The sequence below is a fragment of the Bufo bufo genome, chromosome 6 (assembly GCF_905171765.1).
Source record: "Bufo bufo chromosome 6, aBufBuf1.1, whole genome shotgun sequence".
NCBI lineage: Eukaryota > Metazoa > Chordata > Amphibia > Anura > Bufonidae > Bufo > Bufo bufo.
Genome location: NC_053394.1, coordinates 175,215,700 through 175,234,683, shown reverse-complemented (window position 1 = coordinate 175,234,683; position 18,984 = coordinate 175,215,700).

Genomic DNA, 18,984 nt, shown 5'->3' with positions numbered 1-18,984 from the left:
TTTCCAGTGGTAAGGGCACGGCTCTCACCCCTGGGGATAGGTACCTGGACGGGGTGGGCAGGGAGGCTGCGTTGATTTTTCCGCATGGTCCCACAAGCGGACGTGGATCTGGCGGCGAGGGACTGGAACAAGGGGATACTAGTATAAAAGTTATCCACGTACAGGTAATAACCTTTATCTAGCAGTGGGTGCATAAGGTCCCACACAAGTTTCCCGCTAACACCCATTGTGGGGGGACATTCTGGGGGTTAAATACTGGAATCTTGCCCCTCATACACACGAAACTTGTAAGTGTACCCTGAGGTACTCTCACAAAGTTTGTACAGCTTCACACCATACCTCGCCCGCTTAGAGGGAACATACTGGCGGAAAATGAGTCTCCCCTTGAACGCAATGAGAGACTCATCAACCGCGACCTCCCTTCCAGGTACATAGGCCTGTACAAATTTGGCCCCATAGTGATCGATGACTGGCCTGATTTTGTACAGGCGGTCATAGGTAGGATCACCTCGGGGGGGGGACATGCTGCATTATCTGAATAATGCAGGCATTTCCGGATGGCCTCAAACCGGGAGCGTGTCATGGCCGAACTGTAAAGTGGGGTCTGGTAGAGGACGTCCCCACTCCAGTAATGCCTGACACTAGGTTTCTTGACTAGGCCCATGTGCAGCACGAGGCCCCAAAACGTCCTCATCTCGGCTGCACTGACCGGGGTTCAGCCACCGGGCCTAGCCAAAAAGGAGCCCGGGTGTTGAGCAACAAACTATTGGGCGTACAGGTTTGTCTTCACCATCAGAATTACAAAATGGTCACTGAAAAAAAGACTAAAATAGTCATATTCAGTAAAGCCCACTGTGGAAATCTGGATTCCTGGTTGGCCTACAAAATCAGGAATCACAGGCTCAAATCGCTCTGGGGTACACCAGACAAGTTCACTGGCAGGTGGCTCCGGTGGATTTAACTAGTGGGCCGGAAAACTAGTACAAGCCCCAGAGCTGCTCGTACTAGGGTGGGCCACAGGGTCCCTATTATGGTGGTCCCCTTGCTCCGCCTGGCGGCGTCTCCGCCGCCTTGGGGACTCATCATCATCGCTAGGAAAACAAGAAAGTAGGGTCATCCTCATCCTCACTGGGACTCTCGGACTCGGAGGCAAGCTGGGCGTATGCCTCCTCGGCCGAGAACATCCGGCGGGCCATAGGGGAGTGTGTGTCTGCGTGCGTGTAAATCTTTATTCAGTGTGCGTGTGTGTGGGGGCACGGGTGTTTGCGAACTTACCCTAAACCTAACAGACAAAAAAGACAAACTAAAAAAGGGGAAAAAAATAAAATAAAATTCTAAATTGCTTATCAACCGTCCGAAGTTGATCAGTGGTGGGGTGTGCAATGCGATAACAGTGGCCGGACGCTAAGAGTGCCGGCCACAGTCGGCGTACGCAAAAAAAAAAAAAAAACAGCTTGCGCCCAAAAAAAAGTTGAGGGGGGGAGGGGGGTCTAGCTAGGGTCACACAAATGTGCTGGGTGATGCAACAAAAATGAGTTGTTGTTTTTTTCCACACTAACTTTCCCTTTATATCCCTGCCTAACCCAACTTTTCCCTAACCTTTTACCTAACCTTTCCCTAAATACCTGGGGGGGAAGGGGGTGCTGGGGCACAGATGGGGGTGCTGGCTGGAGATCGGTGCAGCTCTGGATCCACGTGCAGCAGCGCTCTAATTTGAACCTCCCGCCCGCCCACCTACCAATCAGAGCCGATCCTGAGAGGTGAGGTCACCATCACCTCTCAGGATCGCAGGATGGTGATTGGTGGTGTATTATCACACCACCGCATCACCATCCTGTTTCTGGGATATCGGGTCCCCAGAGACCCGAATAACCCGGAAAAGCAGCAAACCGCAGGTCCTAATTGACCTGCGGTTTGCTGCGATCGCCGACATGGGGGGGTCACAGGACCCCCCGGCGCATTAAGCCAAGGTGCTTGCTCAATGATTTGAGCAGGCACCGGGTTCCGATCAAAGCCCGCCGGGTGGCGGTGATCGGAACTATACATGACGTACCGGTACGTCATGTGTCCTTAAGTACCAGGACAACATGCCGTTACCGGTACATCATGTGTCCTTACGAGGTTAAGGGACAAGCTGTAGTTTTTATTGGCACCATTTTGGGATACATTTGGCTTTCTAATCGCTTTTTGTGTCATTTTGTGGGAAATGAGGTGGGCAAAAATTGCAATTCTATCAGTGTTTTTAAAATTTTTATGGTATATATGATAAATTTATTCTGCAGGTTGATATAATTATGGCGATACCAAATTTATATAGTTGTTTTCATTTTTTACTACTTTTGTGTGATAACATCACTTTTTTATAAAAAAATTGTTATATTCTGCATCGCCATATACTAACATCCATAACATTTCTATTTTTCCGCCAATGTAGATGTTTGAGGGCTTGCCTTTTGCAGGACAGACTGTACTTTTTATTGGTACCTTTTCGGCTACATAAGACTTTTTGATCGCTTGGTGTTCTGTTTTTTGGGAGGCAAGGTGACCAAAAAAATCTGTGCAGGCATAGTTTTTTTTTGGATGGCGTTCAACTGATGGGGTAGATCATGTGATAATTTTTAAATAGCTGGTTGTTACGGATACGGCCATACTAAATACTGTATTTTTTATTTTATTTTTTTAGTTCTACACAATAAGAGGGTTTTGAAAAAAAATCATGTTTTTGTGTCCCCATTCTCTGTGAGCCCTGTTTTTTTTATTTTTCTGGCTTACTTTTTGCAGGATGAGGTGACGTTTTCATTGGTACCATTTTGGAGTACGTATGACTTTTTAATCATTTAATATTATGTTTTTTGGGAGGTATACTTTTTTTTTTTTTTATGGCATTCATCTGATGGGGTAGATCATAAGATATTCTTATAGAGCTGGTTGTTACAGACGCAACAATACCAAATATGTCTATTTTAATAGTTTTTCTATTTCTTATCTTTTTATTACTTGAATAGAGGAAAGGGGCACACTTTTTTTTATAATATAGTCAGAATTTTACTTACGTAATTATACTTTCTTCGAGTCCGAAGGCAGCACAAAAGGGATATTTCCCGTCCCAGTCACTCTATCATAGGACCGCCCACCTAGAAAAATCTAACAATTAAACAATTAACAGAATTGACAATACCCTAGGTACTCTATATAAGACGCCAAAGCACTGCATCCATTGTGTAATAACGTAGACAACTCATGCAAGTAAAATTTATTGGGAGGGTTAGTGTGCTGCCTTCGGACTCGAAGAAAGTATAATTACGTAAGTAAAATTCTGACTTTCTTCTTCGTCCTACAGCAGCACAGAAGGGATATAACATAGAAATTAAAGGGGGGGAAAGCTTTCTTTTACTGCTGACAAAACTGCTGTGCTGAAGGCTGAGTTCTCGTGTCCATTGCTGAGCCTGTAGTGATGAACAAACGTAGAAGATGAAGTCCAGGAAGCTGCATTGCAGATGTCTAAGAGATCAACTTGCTGTCTCTCGGCCCAAGATGTAGAAGTTGCTCTCGTGGAGTGGACTCTTAACGGCCGAGGCGGTTCTTTACCATCTAAGATGTAGGCTTCCGAGATGGTTGTTTTAATCCAATGACCCAGAGTGTCTTTTGAGGCTTTCATACCCTTCCTCGGACCAGAGAATAAAATGAACAAATTTTCTTCTTTCCGGAAATCTCTCAGCCTTTCAAGATAGCAAATTAATGCTCTACGAATGTCCAGAGTAGACTTCTTTCCTCATCTGACTTAGGGTCAGGGTAGAATACTGGAAGAACAGATTCTCTATTGATGTTAGTTGAAGACGCAACTTTTGGTCTAAATGAAGGCATGGTTCTTAGTCTGACACCATTCGGCAAAATTTTCAAATATGGCTCTCTGGAGGACAAAGCCTGCAACTCCCCTAGCCTCTTTGCACATGTGATGGCAATGAGAAAAAGGATCTTGTATGATAACCAGTTAAGATCCACTTCGGCAATAGGTTCAAAGGGAGGACCTATAAGTCTATTTAGAACCAGTGATAATTCCCAGATGGGCATAGGCGGTCTAACAGAAGGCCTCAACTTCTTCAATGCTCTGAAAAATCTAGCTATTAAAGCGTCACCTGCATATTGGCCATCTGTCCAGGCATTAATGGCTGTCATGTGAACTCTTAATGTATTAGGCTTTAGGCCTTTTTCGTGCCCCTCTTGTAGGAATTGCAAAATGGAGTTGGTAGAGACTAGTAACTCTTTTTCCTGCAACCAGGAAGAAAACTTTCTCCATAATCTGTTGTAAACTGCAATAGTAGACTGCTTTCTGGAGGACAGTAAAGTAGAAATGACCTCATCTGAAAGGCCTTTCTCTTTTAATCTTTCCCTTTCAGGTGCCAAACGGTTAAATGCAACTTGTTCAGTTGAGGATGGTAAAGGTCCTCCTGTAGAAGAAGATCCGGGTACAGAGGCAAAGTCCAGTGATCGTTTTTCGAAAGTTGAGATACGACAGAAAACTAAGCCCTGCGGGGCCAATATGGAGCTATTAGTATTGCTTCCGGTGCTTCTGAGAGGAGTTTCGGTATGATCTGAGGTAATATTGGTATGGGAGGAAAAAGGTAAACAAACTTGTGGCTCCAATTCAGAGAGAAGGCATCCAGACAGTCGGGTCTGTCCGCTCTCCTGAGAGAACAAAACTTCAGGGCTTTCTTGTTCTTCCTCATTGCGAACAGATCCCATTCTGGACGACCCCATTTCTCCACTATTTGGGCGAAATATTTCGGGTTCAATTCCCATTCTCCTGGACACACCTTCTGTCGACTGAGTCAATCTGCTCTGATATTCTCAGAGCCCTTGATGTGAACTGCCATTAGGCTGTGTAGGACTGGCTCTGCCCAAGACATTATTCTGACGCAAATGGACTGTAGAGAGAGACAACGCATTCCCCCTTGTTTGTTTACATAATATGCCGCCGTTGCGTTGTCTGTCTGCAGGAGAACTGCTCTGTGGTAGAGATAAGGTTTGAAATGCTGCAGGGCTAGTTAAATGGCTTTCAATTCCCTGAAGTTTGAGGATCTCCTCATCGTGGTTGAGGGCCATTCCCCTTGAATCCACCGATCTCCCATGTGCACACCCCAACCTTTGCGGGAAGCATCTGTGGTTATCACTACTCTTTGTACGACTCAGAATTCTCTTCCTTTTTCCAGATTTTCTTCTCTTGTCCACCAAAGCAGCCCTCTGCGTGTTGCATATGATATCTTCATCATAGTGGTTAGAGATTTGGGATTCTTGTCCCAACAGTGGAGAATTTCTCTTTGAAGGTCTCTCATATGAGCCTTCGCCCATGGAACCGCCTCTATAGCAGCTGCCAATAACCCGAGGGTGCTCATTGCCGAACGGATGGATATCTTCGTTGTAGAGATCAACAACTGAATTCTGTGAACAATCTGAGCCACTTTGAGAGGAGGAAGAAATACCTTCATTACTTCTGAGTCTATCAAAAGACCCAGGAACTGGATTCTCGTAGTGGGGACAAGCTGCGACTTCTTTTGGCTGACAATGAACCCGACTTGCTGAAGTAGATTCAGGGCAGTGTGAAGATCCGACTTCAGAATCTCCTCGGAAGCTGCAATAAGCAACCAGTCGTCCAGATATGGCACTATCCTTAAACCTTGAACCCTCAGAGCTGCAATTAGGACGACCACAACCTTCGTGAAGATACGAGGTGCCGGAGATAGCCCGAAGGGAAGAGCCCTGAATTGATAGTGCCAAGTCTGACCTAGAGTCTTGACCGCCACCCTGAGAAATCTCCTTGATTCTTTGTGGATAGGTATATGAAGGTATGCATCTTTTAGATCTATGGAGGCCATCACCTCCCCAGGTTGCAGGATGCTCAGGACAGATCTTATGTTGTCCATCTTGTCGGGTGGTAATAATTCAATTAAGAATTATTAATTATGGTCATAAAAAGAATTAACCATAAAAAAAATTTTTTTTAAAAAATTTGTCATAAATTCTTAAAATCATGACCTGGTGAATTGTAGACAACCTAATTGATACAATTCACATCTGAGTCCGACTATTTCCTCAGATAAATAAGTTCTTTTTGACGTGAGATGACGTTAATGATAAAATGTAGTTCTGCATTATACAATAATACACAGGTATTATAAAAATATGCAGATTTATTGGTTACAAGATTATAAACATATATAAGTAAATAAACACAATGATACATGCAAATGAATATATATAGCGTTAATATAAAGCATTACAAGCTTAACAATACATGTGAGTGGAAATAACTTGTCACATTATACACAAGCTATTATTAAATTAGGATATCAAAATATGAACATAAGTTATTTATATTACTTCTGTTCAGAGAAAACCTTATGATATCAAGATGGGCATGTCTAATCCTAGACATCATTATAGAATGCTAAATACATTTTGCCCCCCCTAACCAACTACACATCACATGGCTTCAAGATTAATTTTACCTTCTTTAAATGGTTGTTTAGAAACCTTAAATCTATGATGAGGCGCCACCTGCCGCCTGGTTTCGGAACAGGAAACACTCTTGAATAGACCCCTGAATATACTTCTTCTTCTGGAACGCTCTCCAGAGCATTCATCTGTAGGAACTCCTGAAGAAGAGGCATAATTCTTGGATCCTCTGTGTTGTTTAACAGGAACCATTCCCTTGGAAGATGAACGAATTCGAATGAATAACCGTTCTTGATGTTATTCCGAACCCAGTTGTCTGAAGTGACACTCTCCCATTTCATATAAAAGTTTCTTAACCTTGCGCCTACAGTGAGGGCAGGCTTGACGTCAGAATTTTGAACTGGAGGCAGGGGCTTCAGAGGGTTTCTTCTTTTTCTTGTCCTGGTAGCGGGAGCGAAACTTCTTCTCTTGCTCCTGTCTATTACGACCTCGAAAAGAAGATCTTCCCCTCTGCATACGAAATCTGGTAGATCTGGGCCTGAAAGTTTGCGGAAAAGCTAAAGCTTTCTCTTTTTTATTTTCTTCCAGGATCTTATCCAACTGGGATCCTATTAACTTTCCCGGTTCAAATGGGAGAGCGCAAAAGTTGGATTTAGAGGAAGCATCTCCCGTCCAAGGTTTTAACCATATCGATCTTCTTGTAGAATTCGCTAAAGCCATGTTCTTGGCTGAGATCTTTATAACATAAAGAGAAAAATCACAAAGGAATTCCGCAGCCGTCTTAAGGGTCGATACTTGATCCAGAAGTTCATGCCTTGATACCCCCGCTTGGATGTCTCTGGTTAGTTCGCTGAGCCAGACTCTTAAAGCTCTTGCCACAGGCACTGAGGACATTGATGCCTTCTGCAGGGAAGCAAGGTTGCAATGAGCTCTTTTTAGGAAGGTGTCAGCTTTCCGATCCATAGGATCTTTTAATAGAGAAGAATCATCTGATGGAAAAAAAAGATCTTTTGGACAGACGTGCAATGGCTGGATCAACTTTAGACGGCAATTCCCACTCCTCCGATGCTGCTGGATCTAATTTGTATAGGGACTTGAAGCGAGGTCCTAAGTCCAGGCGTTTATCGGGTCTCTTCCATTCCCTTTCCATAATGGTCTTTAAAACCGGATGAGCGGGAAGAACTCTAGATTTCTTCTTAGGGAAGTAATACAGGTTACCTTTATCTTGCACTATATCTTCTTCCTCATTAGTTTCCAGACAACGCTTTACGCGTCTTATGAGCTTTTTTGCTGAATCCTTTTTCAATAGAAAAAATTCTTCGCTGCCTGCATCCGAATCCGCAGATAGGTCAGATTGCGAAACAATAGCTGACGACTGAGACACGTCATCTGAATGATGATGATGGTGACTTTTTTCCCCTTTGCTACCAGAAGAAGAAAGAAAATTCTGCATATTTTCTTGAACCAGGAAAAAAACTTTTTTGCTTCTTCTGCTAATGAATCCTGTGGGCTACAATCCATACAGATATTAGATACCGCTTCTGGTGATAAGGGCTGTAGACAAGTGATGCATAGCTTAGATCTTGCAGGCTGCAGAACAGGCGTGCGTAACCTCTCTGCACAGAGATCACAGATGTCGTCTTGTAAATCATCTGGAAGCGGCAACTTACAACCTGCACAAGAACGGTGCTTTATCTTTTTGTGGCTCTTCCGGCTCGACATCTATGAAAAGAAATAACTTTAATTAGATTCATAAAGAGTGTGCATAAGGGAGGCTAAACAGGGCAGCAATACCTTTAGAGACTCAGAACTCTGCTGCCTGGCACAGCAGACATGTGCAAACAGCCTCTGAGTCTCTAAATAGGTTCTAGGATTTGAATTTGCCGCTCAAACACGCCCCCAACGTGATGATGTCACCGGGACTGGACGCAGCACAGGAAAAGGCAGTGCGCATGCGCCAGCGAAGAACAAGGCATCGGCATAAGAGGAACGTGCACGCGCGCGCCTATACAAGCTCGCGGTGCAGAACAGAAGAAGAGGTAAGTTTAACCCTTCCTGAAAACTTACCCGGAAACAAACAGAAATGAGCCAGGCAAGCGCCGGCAGACAGCCCAATACTCACCCGGCTGTCACAATCTGTATACCCAGAACTAGGTCAGCCAGGCAGACGCACTGGACACTGACCGGCGACCTGCTACAGGCATTACCAGGCAAACGCACTGGTAGGCAAAAGCCACAATACACTATAGCAGGTCTGGGCTAGGAACCCACTAGCCAAACCGAAGGAGCCTGAACAACGCAAGGCTCAAGTCCTTTCTAGGTGGGCAGCAAGGTGAGACCATCACCTGCTAGAGTAAGGACTAGAAAAAACACAATGGATGCAGTGCCTTGGCGTCTTATATAGAGTACCTAGGGTATTGTCAATTCTGTTAATTGTTAATTGTTTAATGGTTAGATTTTTCTAGGTGGGCGGTCCTATGATAGAGTGACTGGGACGGGAAATATCCCTTCTGTGCTGCTGTAGGACGAAGAAGAAACAGTGGATATAAAAAGTCTACACACCCCTGTTAAAATGTCAGGTTTCTGTGATGCAAAAAAATGAGACAAAGATAAATCATTTCAGAACTTTTTCCACCTTTAATGTGACCTATAAACTGTACAACTCCATTGAAAAACAAACTGAAATATTTTACGTAGAGGGAAGAAAAAATATAAAAATAATATGGTTGCATAAGTGTGCACACCCTTAAACTAATACTTTGTTGAAGCACCTTTTGATTTGATTACAGCACTCAGTATTTTTGGGAATGAGTCTATCAGCATGGCACATTTTGACTTGGCAAGATTTGCCCACTCTTCTTCGCAAAAAGACTCCAAATCTGTCAGATTGCGAGGGCATCTCCTGTACACAGTATTTGGATCTGTTCAGAATTCCCTCTAGTTTAACTAAGGCCAGCTGAAGAAAAACAGCCCCAAGGCATGATGCTGCCACCACCATGCTTCACTATGGGTATGGTGTTCTTTTGGTGATGTGCAGTGTTTTTGCGCCAAACATATCTTTTGGAATTATGGCCATAAGGTTCAACCTTGGTTTCATCATGTAGCCTGGCTTGGATGTTTTTCTTTGTAAGAAAAGGCTTTCATCTTGCCACTCTACCCCATAGCCCAGGCATATGAAGAATACGGGAGATTGTTGTCACATGTACCACACAGCCAGTACTTGCCAGATATTCCTGCAGTTCCTTTAATGTTGCTGTAGGCCTCCCAGACCAGTTTTCTTCTCGTCTTTTCATCAATTTTAGAGGGACGTCCAGTTCTTGGTAAATGTCACTGTTGTACCATATTTTCTCCACTTGATGATGAGTGTCTTCACTGTGTTCCAAGGTATATCTAATGCCTTGGAAATTCTTTTGTACCCTTCTCCTGACTGATACCTTTTAAGGCCTATTGCACACGACCGTATGGCTTTTTCAGTGTTTTGCGGTCCGTTTTTCACGGATCCGTTGTTCGTTTCCGTTGTGTTTCAGTTTCTGTTCCGTTTTTCCGTATGGCATATACAGTATACAGTAATTACATAGATAAAATTGGGCTGGGCATAACATTTTCAATAGATGGTTCAGCAAAAAACGGAACGGAAACGAAAGACATACGGATGCATTTCCGTAAGTGTTCCGTTTTTTTTTGCCGACCCATTGACTTAAATGGAGCCACGGATCGTGATTTGCGGGCAATAATAAGACATGTTCTATGTTAGAACGGAACGGAAAAACGGAAACGGAATGCATACGGAGTACATTCCGTTTTTTTGCGGAACCATTAAAATGAATGGTACCGTATACGGAACACAAAAAACGGCCAGTAAACGGGAAAAAAAACGGCCGTGTGCAGGAGGCCTAACAATGAGATCTGAGCTGTTGTAGATTGCTGTTTAGGTGCACAGACTGCTGCAGGATGCACCTAAATTATGATGACGCCTGCACCTAGTCATAATTTAGGCACATCCTCCAGCAGTGCAGGGGATATCAAGACCAGAGCAGAAAGCACTGGTCATGATAATTCGCCCTCATAGTGTCTCCGTGCATTTAAAAAAAAAACATCATGGGAGCTCTCCGGCAGGATTGGAGTTTCAGGGATTGGTAGTCGTATTGGAATATGATTTTGATGTCAGATTGTGCACTATGTGAACTGTATTTCCTACAGGTGGCGGTAACATAGTTTATAAGGCTGAAAAAAAGACATCTTAAAAATTATAAAATGTATTATGAATGTTATTTTATATAACTTTATTGTTTAAATAAAAACTAAAAAATAAATAAAAAAAATGCTGTCCTTCCAGTTCAGCCTGTTATCCTGCAAGTTGATCCAGAGGAAGGCAAAACAAAAAAACCCTGTAAGGTAGAAGCCAGTTTTCCCCACTTAAAGGGAACCTGTCACCGGGATTTTGTGTATAGAGCTGAGGACATGTGTTGCTAGATGGCAGCTAGCACATCCGCAATACCCAGTCCCCATAGCTCTCTGTGTTTTTTATTGTGTGAAAAAAAACGATTTGATAGATCTGCAAATTAACCTGAGATGAGTCCTGTCCCTGAGATGAGTCCAGCAACGCCCCGCATCCTCAGAATCTCCTCCTTGCTCAACGTCAGAAAGCTAGAGCGCCGTAATCTCGCGATGCGCGAGCTAGCGCATGCGCAGTTCGTTCCCTAAGGCTGATGCCAGCACAGGGAAGGAACACTATGACAACACTGCCCATGCGCTAGCTCGCGCATCGCGAGATTACAGCGCTCTAGCTTTCTGACGTCGGGGAGCAAGGAGGAGATTCTGAGGATGCGGGGCTGTGCTGGGCTCCTTCACGCTGGACTCATCTCAGGTTAAGGGGAAATCCTTCCCGACTCCAATCAGAATAACTCCCTGGATCATCGACTCCACTCTAGTAACTATAACCTGTAATATTATTACACTCCAGAAATACATCCAGGTCCCTCTTGAACTCTTTTAGGGAGTTCTAGTTCTAATTACCGCAATGGAGAAATCTCACAGTTCATTCACCAACTCCTCTTTTATCTGATTGGGTGGACAATTTAAATGTTTGTGGATAATTCCTTGTGAATGCTGTGAAAAAGATATGTGGATTTAGATGAATTATATCTATGTTTTTTCATAGATGGTAGTTAGGTTTTGTGTGTATATTTATTTTATTTGCTGACATTTTATATATTTTTTTGAAAAGTGTGCAGTTTGATGATTATTGAGTGAAATATACTTAATGGAGCTCACAGAAAGGATGTCCATGCCCTGGAAGCAGAGTTAGTGAAACTTGAGTTGGACCTGTGAAATCAGCATGGATTTTAGGCGCTTTTATACACTTGTTGTCCCTTATGTTTGTAAGTACAATAAATCACATTGCTGTTTTACTGAACCCTGCAGTGTTTCCCTATTCTAGCTGGTCTTTTCTGATTTAGGCTGGGTTCACACGAGCGTGTCCGGATTAGTTCCGGATGCGTCCCGGTGTGTTGCGGCAAACCCGCGCGAGTAGTAATGCAATTGCGGTCAGTTTTTACTGCGATTGCGTTCCGATGTTCAGTTTTTATCGCGCGGGTGCAATGTGTTTTGCACGCGCGTGATAAAAAACCAACTGTGGTACCTAGACCCGAACTTCTTCATAGAAGTTCAGGTTTGGGTTCGGTGTTGTGTAGATATTATTTTCCCTTATAACATGGTTATAAGGGAAAATAATAGCATTCTGAAAACAGAATGCTTAGTAGGTGATCAATTGAGGGTTAAAAAAAAAAAAAAAGTGATTGGAGCATGTGATCTGACGTCACCAAAGGTCCTTTAGCCCATAGTTCATCTTTTAAAGAACTAAAGACCGGGAGAACTACGCGAACAAGAGGAGAAGGTGAGTTAATTTTTTTTAACCCTCAATTGATCACCTACTAAGCATTCTGTTTTCAGAATGCTATTATTTTCCCTTATAACCATGTTATAAGGGAAAATAATACAGTTTATAGACTGTCACCTAGCAACCATGCGTGAAAATCGCACCGCATCCGCACTTGCTTGCGGATGCTTGCGATTTTCACGCAACCCCATTCACTTCTATGGGGCCTGCGTTGTGTGAAAAACGCAGAATATAGAGCATGCTGCGATTTTCACGCAACGCATAAGTGATGCGTGAAAATCATCGCTCATCTGAACAGCCCCATTGAAATGAATGGGTCCAGATTCAGTGCGGGTGCAATGCGTTCACCTACCGCATTGCACCCGCGCGGAAATCTCACCCGTGTGAACGCAGCCTTAGGGTTTTCTGTTAAGCAAGGAGTATCGTACCATCTGCTGCAGTTCAGACCTGACAGAAGAATAACGCTGTGTATTCTAGGACTACATGGAAATTTCTGCAAGTGAGGTGTATCTCTATCTACATTGTGTGTTTTACACCTGTATATTTTATTCTTGTGACTTTGAAACTTGACCTCTCTCATTTGCATTCTATAGCGCTTGATTTAAATAGACTGCACTTGGGTTATTTCTATAAAAAGTTTTGGCCTTTGGAATTCAGGGAGTAAAAAAAAAAAAAAAAAAAATTGATTCCAATGTGAAGGGTTAATTCTCTTTCCAGTCTCTATTCAATATGATTATACTGATATTATGCTTTTATAAGTTGATATTTATACCACACTGCTCATATGAAGTATACAGGTGCATCTCAATAAATTAGAATATCATTGAAAAGTAATTTATTTCAGTAATTCAATTGAAAAAGTGATACTCATGTATTATATAAATTCATTATACACAGAGTGATCCATCTAAAGCGTTTCTTTAATGTTGATATTTATGGCTTACAGAGAATGAAAACCCAAAAGTCTCAAAAATTAGAATATTGTGAAAAAGTTCAATATTGTAGACTCATTGGAGGAGCTATATCAAGACTGGCAGATCCAGAAGCCTCTTAACAAATCAGGCGCATCCCCGCCCTGCCGTGTGCCAGAATCTGGTCTACGCCAGCTCCAGGCTGGCGTACACCTCAGCTAAAACTTCCACCACTTTGACGAAAGTTATAATAAATCTTTTGGCGGCATGAAACCTCACTCCTTTCATCTGCACTTCTGAAAAGTGCTGAGAACCTCAAAAAGTCACTACTTTTTTATGCCACGATTGTGGCGTAAAGGCATTGATAAATGTCCCTTATGGTGTCACTTTCTAATCAGCTAATAAACACAAAACACATGCAAGGGTTTCCTAAGCATTTAAATGGTCCCTCATGGTTCAGTAGGCTACACAATCATGGGGAAGACTGTCTTCTGGACAACTTTCAAGTCAGGAGTCATGGACACACTCAGTGTGCTGTATCCAAGAGTGCTGTATCCAAGCATATTAATGGAAAATTGAGTGGAAGGAAAAAGTGTGGTAGAAAAAGGTGAACAGGGATAACTGCAGCCTTGAAAGGATTCTCAAAAAATGATTATTACACTCACCGGTAATCAGATTTTCCAGACCCCACGACAGCACCACACAGAGAGGATCCGCCCTCAGGAACAGGAAACCTGCAGAATAAAAAGCCTCTCTCCCACCTCAGTGGTTTGCAGAGCGTGAGAGTGACTCCCACCTAGGTTAGTTCATCTAATTATGTATACTTTTTTTTTTTTTTTGTGCAACTTCGAGAACCATGAAACACCAGGGAGGGAATAAGGAAGGGTGCTGTTGTAGGGTCTGGAAAATCCGATTACCGGTGAGTGTAATCATCATTTTTCCCTTCCCCCATGACAGCACCACAGAGAGAGATTACAGAGAAGAATACCCCTTCCTTACGGCGGGGCCACCACTTGCAGAACTTTCTTCCCAAACAGAGGCAGAATTTAGTTGAAGCAGATAGTCACGTTAGAAGGAGAAGACCACATGGCAGCCTTACAGATTTGCTCAATAGAAACATTAGCTCTTTCAGCCCAAGAGGTAGAGACTGCGCAAGTAGAATGTGCTTTCAGAGAAAGAGGAGAACTTCCAGAAGAGGTGTAAGCCAGAGAAATAACTGTCCTAATCCATCTGGCTAGTGAACTCTTTCAGGCCACCTTACCCTTATTAATGCCAGAAAAAAGAACAAATAACGCAGAGGACTTTCACCAATCCTTGGTTACCTCTAGGTAATGTAAAAGGCATCTCCTAACATCCAGGCAGTGGAAAAAACTTTTTCCTCCTGGTTCTTGGGTTTAACAAAAAAGGTTGGAAGTACTATCTCCTGGAGTCTGTTACATTTGGAAGGAACCTTAGGTAAAAAAGGAAGGATCTGGTCTAAGAATCACCCTATCATCCAGGATAGACATAAAAGGAGGATTGATAGAGAGAGCCTGAATTTCGCTGACCCTTCTCGCAGAGGTTAAAGCTACCAAAAGGACTAACTTAAAAAGGTAAGGAGCTTCACTGAACAAGATGCCAAATGGCTCAAAAGGGAGGCCTAGTTAAAGCATTTAAAACTAGATTTAGATCCCACGGGGAAAACCTGGGCACCTTAACCAGAGTAATTCTGTCTACTACCTTAAAGAACCTTACCACCCAGGGATCAATGGCAAAATTTTCCCCCCAGAGGGCTGACAGGGAAGAAACTTGAACTTTCAGTGTCCTTCGCTCACTCCCGAGACAACCCCCTCTGGAGAAACTCCAGGATCTGAATGACCGAAGTCTCAGAGGGCAAAGAACCTGCCTTGATCTCTGAAAATTCGAAGAACGTTTTCCAAACCCTAGCATAGATTGAAACTGTCACAGCTTTCCTACTTTTTAGTAAGGTAGACACTAGAGCTTCCGAAAACCCCTGTCTAATCAGTAATGACCTTCCAAATTCCAGGCTGTAAGGTGTAGGCCCCTGACATTTGTTTGACAAACTAGGCCCTGCATCAGATGGTCCGGAAGAATCCAGGGGTCTGTTACTGACATGGACCTCAGGAGAGAGAATCATGCCCTTCTTGGCCAGAAGGGGGCTATTATAATTATTCTTGCACCCTCGTCTCGAATTTTGTTTAGAACTAGAGGAATAAGCTGGAAGGGAGGAAAAGCTAAGGGGAAACTCAATTTCTGAAGAGCATCCACCCCATCTGGGAATTCTCTCGAGTTGAGAGAGGAAAACCTCTCCACCTTTCTATTTATTCTGGTGGCAAAAAGATCGATGGATGGGGCTCCCCACAGCCCGACTATCTCAAAAAAAACAAAAGGGTTCAGAGACCACTCCCCCTGTCTCAGCTGATGACTGCTCAGGAAGTCTGCCTGGAAATTCTCATTGCCTCTTATGTGGAGAGCAGAAATATAACGGACCTTCCCTTTCAGATTTCGTAACAGATCTGCTTCTTTCATGAGGAAAACTGATTTTGTTCCCCCTGATAATTTATGTAAGCTACAGCTGACTGTCTGACATTATCCTCACATGTTTTAAATGAATAAAAGGTATTGCTGTCTCCAAGGCCAGTCTTATAGCTAATAACTCTTTCCTGTTTGAGGAGAATGTTCTCTGTACATTTGACCACTGTCCCTGAAAGATCTGGTCCAAAAAATGAGCCGCCACATCCCCAAGGGCTGGCATCTGACGTCTAAACCTCTGGATCGGAACAACTCCAAGGAATCCCTTGATTTAGATTTGTGCTGTCTTCCCACCAGGACAGATCTTCTAACGTTGTCTTTGAGATTACCATCTTTGAGTCCAAAGATCCCCCATTCTTCTTTAGCACTAGAAAAATCTCTGCCTGTAGCTGCCGAGCATGAAACTCGGCCAATTCTACCGCTGGAATACTGGAGGTCAGTGACCCCAAGACTGACATTGCTTTCCGAATAGTCAGGCTCTGAGATGATTTCAGCATCTGCAACTTTGCATGGACACGAGATATCTTCTCTTTGGTTAGAAAAACTGTCTGGACTACTGAATCCAAGAGAAGACCCAAAAACACCTGAGTTTTCGGCAAAATTCTGTATTTTTTTTAGATTTATCATCCAGCCTAAATCCTCCAAAATTTCCATCACCCTTTGCACCGTCATCATACAGCCCCGCTGGGAGCTTGCTATAATTAGAAAGTCATCCAAATAGGGCAGGAATAAAATGTTCCTCTTTCCTTATAAATGAGGCTACTTCTGCGATCACCTTGATAAATATTCTGGGGGCCATAGAGAGGTCAAACAGAAGTGCCTGAAATTGAAGGTGACGAATACTTCCTTCGACAGATACTGCCACTCTGAGGAACTGCTGACGCAAAGGGTGTATAGTGACATGATAATACACGTCTTTCAGATCTAAGACTGCCATAAAACATTTGGGATACAGTAGATAAACGGCTGATTTTACTGTCTTAATCTTGAATTTTCTTAAAGGCATTTGTTTAGTTGCTTTACATTTATAATCGTGTGAAAAGAGTTGTCTGGTTTCTTCACCAGAAACAGAGGAGAATAGAACCTCTTTTTCTGTCATGCCACTGGAACTGGAGTTAGCACCTGCTTCTCTAACAGGTCTTCTACCTCCATAGCAGACAAACCTAGAGACGACCCTTGAGTCTTTGTGACCACGAATGTTTGAGGGAATTCAGCACGAAAATCTAACTTTAAACCTTCTTCTATGAGACCCCGGACCCATTTTCCTGCCACCTTTTCCCATACGGGAAGAAAGAACTTCAGTCTTCCTCCCACAGCACCCCTGGCGTCATTGCTGAGGCATTTTTTTAGGCTGGGAAGAGGAACCTCCAAACAGGAAGCCTTTACCCCCAAAACCCCTGGATCTAAATTTCAGTTTTTCTTCGCTATATTGACCTCTTCCCTGAAAACTAGACGAGGAACGAAAAGGATGTCTGGATCTGGAAAAGGAGGTTGAAGAATTTCCTGGGTTTTTTCCAGGTTATTTCTTTTTCCTATCCGCAGCTTTCTCTAAAAGGGAATCTAAATCAGACTTAAATAAAAATTCTCCCTGACAAGGAATACTGCACAGTCTTTGTTTTGAAGACAAATAATGTCCTTTCCAATTTATCAACCAGAGTGCTCTGCGAGCAGAATTGGAAAGGGAGGATGCCTGTGCCACCAGTTTGACTGAATCAACAGAAGCATCCGCAATGAAATCAGCCGATTCTAATCGCTCCAACCAGATAATCATGGATCTGGCCATAACCGTGGTCGCAATATTTGGTCTAAATGCAGAAGCCACTGCCGCCCAGGTGTTTGTGAGACAAGAATACACTTTTTTTTACCTAATGGGTCCTTTAGGAACCCCATATCTTCGAATGGTAGGGACGACCTTTTAGAGATGTTAAATCTAGAAATATAGCCACGTCAATCTTTGGCGCTTTATCCCAGGAATAAGAGGGTTCTTTCTTTTAAAACTTTTGGGAATAAATGCTTTTTTATCTGGTTAACGGGACAACCACCGGCTCCTAGAGTCCTGCAATCCCATACTCTGGGCGATAGACCCCAGCAGGTATACTACAACCTAGTCCTCCAGAACATATCTGGGACTTCCAGACTAGCGGTACGGACCTGTAAAATAAACTGTAGGTCACCCACTCCAGTGACAGGAAACCACTGAGGTGGGAGACAGGCTCCACCTTTTTATTCTGCAGGTTTCCTGTCCCTGGGGGGCGGATCCTCTCTGTGGTGCTGTCGTGGGGGAAGGGAAAAAAGGCCATTCAAGAATTTGGGGGGAGATTCACAAGGAGTGAACTGTGGCTGGAATAAGTGCTTCAAGAGCCACCCTACACAGACGTATCCAGAACATGGGCTACAACTGTCGCATTCCTTGTGTCAAGCCACTTATGATCCAGAGACATCAGAAGCGTCTTACCTGGGCTAAGGATAAAAAGGACTAGACTCTTGCTCAGTGGTCCAAAGTCCTGTTTTCAGATTAAAGAAAATTCTGTATTTCATTTGGAAATCAAGGTCCCAGAGTCTGAAGAAAGAGTGGAGAGGTGCACAGTCCAAGTTGCTTGAGGTCTAGTATGAAGTGTCCAGTCCATCAAGGTTTGGGGAGCTATGTCATCTGCTGATGTTGATCCACTATGTTACATCAAGCCCAAAGTCAGTGCAGTCATCTGCCCGGGAATTGTAAAGCACTGAATGCTTCATTTTCCAGCAAAAAAAAAAGATAAAAATCCTAAAAAAAAAAAAAACTTTACATTGTGAAGAGTCTTGTGATCAATAAAAACTATCAGTTAAAGAGGACCTTTCACCAGAATAAAAACACCTAAACTAACTATACAGACCTGTAGAGCGGCGCCCAGGGATCCCCCTGCACTTACTGTTATACCTGGGCGCCGCTCCGTTATCTTCATAGTTAGGCTCCACCCAGGGGAACCTGACGGCGTCTCATTCTCCCATGCTGTAGCGCTGGCCAATCGCAGCGCTCAGCTCATAGCCTGAGAGAAAAAAAAAACCTCTCAGGCTATGAGCTGAGCGCTGCGATTGGCCAGCGCTACAGCATAGGAGAAAGAGACGCAGTCAGGTTCCCCTGGGTGGAGCCTAACTATGAAGATACCAGAGGCTATACCGGGCGAACGGAGCGGCGCCCAGGGATAACAG